Below are 6,000 nucleotides of genomic sequence, written 5' to 3' on the forward strand. Positions count from 1 at the left end.
TGCTTGTTATGTACAACCCTTCATACTGGGCAGGGATCTGCTTGCTATGTACTAACCTTCATACTGGACAGGGATCTGCTTGCTATGTACTAACCTTCATACTGGACAGGGATCTGCTTGCTATGTACAACCCTTCATACTGGGCAGGGATCTGCTTGCTATGTACTAACCTTCATACTGGACAGGGATCTGCTTGCTATGTACAACCCTTCATACTGGGCAGGGATCTGCTTGTTATGTACTAACCTTCATACTGGACAGGGATCTGCTTGCTATGTACTAACCTTCATACTGGACAGGGATCTGCTTGCTATGTACATTCATTTTTTTCCTGAACAATCTGAAGAAATAGACCGTTGGAGGAGAAAACCTTCATCTACCGGCATCAGCGGGCAGAAGGTTATTCACCACAGCCGGCCTTGTCCTGGGGACACATTGCAGTCACCCCCGGGATGGAGGGGACATGAGAGGCCGGGATGTGTACGGTCAGGGCGGAGTACACACCCCGGAGAGCGGCGCTCCTGAGGCGAGTTCCGCCATCTCCCTCCATACACACGGCGTCCATTATACAACACACACTCGGCGTCCATGATAGGAGCGGCGTTCATAGAGAAGCGGAGACGTGACCCAGCTAAAATCAGTGAGAGGCCAGCCCAGCCCCCAACAATACAGGCCTACCCGAGCACAGCAAAGCCTCGGCATCTCCTACTGCTCACCGCTCAACTTCACACCCGCCGCGGCCTACTTCTGCCTCTACCGCCACCCCCTCCACTTAGATAACAAACCGTCTGACCGGAGCGCCGGGCTTCCCCGAATGTCTCCCGGTGTACATACCGCGAGGAGAGTCCGCTAGCTCCGGTGTCCAATCTTTTTCCGGCTCCTACGCCCAACGAAATCTTCACTCCGCCATCTTCTCCATTGTTACGAAGGCAGCCCGGAAGTGAGCGGGAGGGGCGTGGCCTCGACTTTACAGAATGGTGGTGTAGCGCGAGAATTCTCATGTTACCGCGTTATCGTGACGTCCGTGGGCGCCATATTGCTTGTGGTAGCCTATCAGAGGAAGCCCTGTTTAACGACACCTAGCGTATGTCCGCGGGATAAACGTGCCTTGTAATTTCAGTCAAAGCCAGTTCACACCAGATGTGAGGAGGATGCGCATAGACTGGGCGCTGTGCCTTGTTTGTGAGAGGCGACGCAGCGTTCCTGCCATGTCCCCTGAGGGAATATTGTCTGCATTACTTATACAGAATAGCTCGAGGATGTCTACAGTCTACTGTCCCATTTCATTCACCCCAGAACAGTCTCCTGTCCCATTCCATATCCCGAACAGTCTCCTGTCCCATTCCATTCACCCCCGAACAGTCTCCTGTCCCATTCCATTCACCCCCAAACAGTCTCCTGTCCCATTCCATTCACCCCAGAACAGTCTCCTGTCCCATTCCATTCACCCCCGAACACTCTACTGTCCCATTCCATTCACCCCCGAACAGTCTCCTGTCCCATTCCATATCCCGAACACTCTACTGTCCCATTCCATTCACCCCCGAACAGTCTCCTGTCCCATTCCATATCCCGAACACTCTACTGTCCCATTCCATTCACCCCCCGAACAGTCTCCTGTCCCATTCCATTCACCCCCGAACACTCTACTGTCCCATTCCATTCACCCCCGAACAGTCTCCTGTCCCATTCCATATCCCGAACACTCTACTGTCCCATTCCATTCACCCCCGAACAGTCTCCTGTCCCATTCCATATCCCGAACACTCTACTGTCCCATTCCATTCACCCCCCGAACAGTCTCCTGTCCTATTCCATTCCCCCCGAACAGTCTCCTGTCCCATTCCATTCTCCCCCGAACAGTCTCCTGTCCCATTCCATTCACCCCTGAACAGTCTCCTGTCCCATTCCATTCACCCCTGAACAGTCTCCTGTCCCATTCCATTCACCCCCGAACAGTCTCCTGTCCCATTCCATACCCCGAACACTCTACTGTCCCATTCCATTCACCCCCGAACAGTCTCCTGTCCCATTCCATACCCCGAACACTCTACTGTCCCATTCCATTCACCCCCAAACAGTCTCTTGTCCCATTCCATTCACCCCCAAACAGTCTCCTGTCCCATTCCATACCCCGAACACTCTACTGTCCCATTCCATTCACCCCTGAACAGTCTCCTGTCCCATTCCATATCCCGAGCAGTCTCCTGTCCCATTCCATTCACCCCCGAACAGTCTCCTGTCTCATTCCATTCACCCCCGAACAGTCTCCTGTCCCATTCCATTCACCCCCGAACAGTCTCCTGTCCCATTCCATATCCCGAACAGTCTCCTGTCCCATTCCATTTACCCCCGAATAGTCTCCTGTCCTATTCCATTCCCCCCCGAACAGTCTCCTGTCCCATTCCATTCACCCCCGAACAGTCTTCTGTCCCATTCCATTCACCCCCGAACAGTCTCCTTTCCCATTCCATATCCCGAACACTCTACTGTCCCATTCCATTCACCCCCCGAACAGTCTCCTGTCCTATTCCATTCACCCCAGAACAGTCTCCTGTCCCATTCCATTCACCCCAGAACAGTCTCCTGTCCCATTCCATATCCCGAACACTCTACTGTCCCATTCCATTCACCCCCCGAACAGTCTCCTGTCCTATTCCAATCCCCCCGAACAGTCTCCTGTCCCATTCCATATCCCGAACAGTCTCCTGTCCTATTCCATTCCCCCCGAACAGTCTCCTGTCCCATTCCATTCACCCCCGAACAGTCTTCTGTCCCATTCCATTCTCCCCCGAACAGTCTCCTGTCCCATTCCATTCACCCCTGAACAGTCTCCTGTCCCATTCCATTCACCCCCGAACAGTCTCCTGTCCCATTCCATACCCCGAACACTCTACTGTCCCATTCCATTCACCCCCAAACAGTCTCTTGTCCCATTCCATTCACCCCCAAACAGTCTCCTGTCCCATTCCATACCCCGAACACTCTACTGTCCCATTCCATTCACCCCTGAACAGTCTCCTGTCCCATTCCATATCCCGAGCAGTCTCCTGTCCGATTCCATTCACCCCCGAACAGTCTCCTGTCCCATTCCATTCACCCCCGAACAGTCTCCTGTCCCATTCCATTCACCCCCGAACAGTCTCCTGTCCCATTCCATATCCCGAACAGTCTCCTGTCCCATTCCATTTACCCCCGAATAGTCTCCTGTCCTATTCCATTCCCGCCCGAACAGTCTCCTGTCCCATTCCATTCACCCCCGAACAGTCTTCTGTCCCATTCCATTCACCCCCGAACAGTCTCCTTTCCCATTCCATTCACCCCCGAAAAGTCTCCTTTCCCAATCCATTCACCCCCGAACAGTCTCCTGTCCCATTCCATATCCCGAACAGTCTACTGTCCCATTCCATTCTCCCCCGAACAGTCTCCTGTCCCATTCCATTTACCCCCGAACACTCTACTGTCCCATTCCATTCACCCCCGAACAGTCTACTATCCCATTCCATTCACCCCCGAACAGTCTCCTGTCCCATTCCATTCACCCCCTAATAGTCTTCTGTCCCATTCCATTCTCCCCCGAACAGTCTCCTTTCCCATTCCATTCACCCCTGAACAGTCTCCTGTCCCATTCCATTCACCCCCGAACAGTCTCCTGTCCCATTCCATACCCAGAACACTCTACTGTCCCATTCCATTCACCCCCAAACAGTCTCTTGTCCCATTCCATTCACCCCCAAACAGTCTCCTGTCCCATTCCATACCCCGAACACTCTACTGTCCCATTCCATTCACCCCTGAACAGTCTCCTGTCCCATTCCATATCCCGAGCAGTCTCCTGTCCGATTCCATTCACCCCCGAACAGTCTCCTGTCCCATTCCATTCACCCCCGAACAGTCTCCTGTCCCATTCCATTCACCCCCGAACAGTCTCCTGTCCCATTCCATATCCCGAACAGTCTCCTGTCCCATTCCATTTACCCCCGAATAGTCTCCTGTCCTATTCCATTCCCGCCCGAACAGTCTCCTGTCCAATTCCATTCACCCCCGAACAGTCTTCTGTCCCATTCCATTCACCCCCGAACAGTCTCCTTTCCCATTCCATTCACCCCCGAAAAGTCTCCTTTCCCAATCCATTCACCCCCGAACAGTCTCCTGTCCCATTCCATATCCCGAACAGTCTACTGTCCCATTCCATTCTCCCCCGAACAGTCTCCTGTCCCATTCCATTTACCCCCGAACACTCTACTGTCCCATTCCATTCACCCCCGAACAGTCTACTGTCCCATTCCATTCACCCCCGAACAGTCTCCTGTCCCATTCCATTCACCCCCTAATAGTCTTCTGTCCCATTCCATTCTCCCCCGAACAGTCTCCTTTCCCATTCCATTCACCCCCGAACAGTCTCCTGTCCTATTCCATTCCCCCCCGAACAGTCTCCTGTCCTATTCCATTCCCCCCTGAACAGTCTCCTGTCCTATTCCATTCCCCCTTGAACAGTCTCCTGTCCCGTTCCATACACCCAAACAGTCTCCAATCCCATTCCATACACCCCAAACAGTCTCCTGTCCCATTCCATACACCCAAACAGTCTCCTGTCCCATTCTATTGTCACCGAACAGATTCATGTCCCATTCCATACACCCAAATAGTCTCCTGTCCCATTCCATACACCCAAACAGTCTCCTGTCCCATTCCATACCCGAACAGTTTCCTGTCCAATTCCATACACCCCCGAACAGTCTCCTGTCCCATTCCATACACCTCAAACAGTCTCCTGTCCCATTCCATACCTCAAACAGTCTCCTGTCCCATTCCATACCCTGAACAGTCTCCTGCCCCATTCCATTCACGTCAAACAGTCTCCTGTCCCATTCTATTCACACTGAACAGTTTCCTGTCCCATTCCATATACCCAAACGGTATCCTGTCCCATTCCAAACACCCCCGAACAGTCTCCTGTCCCATTCCATATGCCCATAACAGTCTCCTGTCACATTCCATACACCCAAACAGTCTCCTGTCCCATTCCATAGGCCCAGAACAGTCTCCTGTCCCATTACATACACCTGAACAGTCTCCTGTACCATTCCATACTCCGAACAGTCTCCTGTACCATTCCATAAAGCCCTGAACAGTCACCTGTCCCATTTCATTCGCCCTGAACAGTCTCCTGTCCTATTCCATACACCCCGAGCAGTCTCCTGTCCCATTCCATACCCCTAACATTCTCCTGTCCCATTCCATGCCCAGAACAGTCTCCTGTCCCATTCCATGCCCAGAACAGTCTCCTGTCCCATTCCATGCCCCGAACAGTCTTCTGTCCCATTCCATACCCCGAACAGTCTCCTGTCCCATTCCATACCCCGAACAGTCTCCTGTCCCATTCCATGCCAGAACAGTTCCTGTCCCATTCCGTGCTCGAACAGTCTCCTGTCCCATTCCATGCGCCCCAAAACAGTCTCCTGTCCAATTCCATACCCCGAACAGTCTCCTGTCCCATTCCATGCCCAGAACAGTCTCCTGTCCCATTCCATGCCCAGAACAGTCTCCTGTCCCATTCCATGCCAGAACAGTTCCTGTCCCATTCCATGCCCAGAGCAGTCTCCTGTCCCATTCCATAAGCCCCAAAACAGTCTCCTGTCCAATTCCATACCCCGAACAGTCTCCTGTCCCATTCCATATACGCCCCGAACAGTCTCCTGTCCCATTCCATACACCTTAAAGTTTGCTGTCCCTTTCCATTCACCCCAAACAGTCTCTTGTCCTTTTCCATACAGTGCCTTGAAAAAGGTTTCAAACCCTTTGAAATTTTCCACATTTTGTCATGTTCCAAGCAAAAATGTAAATGTATTTTTTTGCAATTTTATGTGATAGACCAACACAAAACAGCACATAATTGTGAAGTGGAAGGAAAATGATACATGATTTTCAACATTTTTTTACAAATAAATATGAGAAAAGTGTGGTGTGCATTTGTATTCAGCCCCCCTGAGTCAATAT

The 6,000-nt window shown here is 52.0% G+C and overlaps 1 protein-coding gene across 2 annotated transcripts in view; it reads right to left on the reverse strand.

Moving 5' to 3' along the window:
• Positions 1-954, reverse strand: part of RLIM (ring finger protein, LIM domain interacting) — a 51,492-nt gene extending 50,538 nt beyond the window's left edge. For both annotated transcript variants that reach the window (XM_082264460.1, XM_082264461.1), the window contains exon 1: positions 835-954. The gene's annotated coding sequence lies outside the window, so the exon portion shown is untranslated. The remainder of the gene's footprint in view (positions 1-834) is intronic.
• Between the last annotated feature and the right edge of the window lie 5,046 nt (positions 955-6,000).

This window comes from Pelophylax lessonae (assembly GCF_965119305.1).
Source record: "Pelophylax lessonae genome assembly, chromosome: 7".
NCBI lineage: Eukaryota > Metazoa > Chordata > Amphibia > Anura > Ranidae > Pelophylax > Pelophylax lessonae.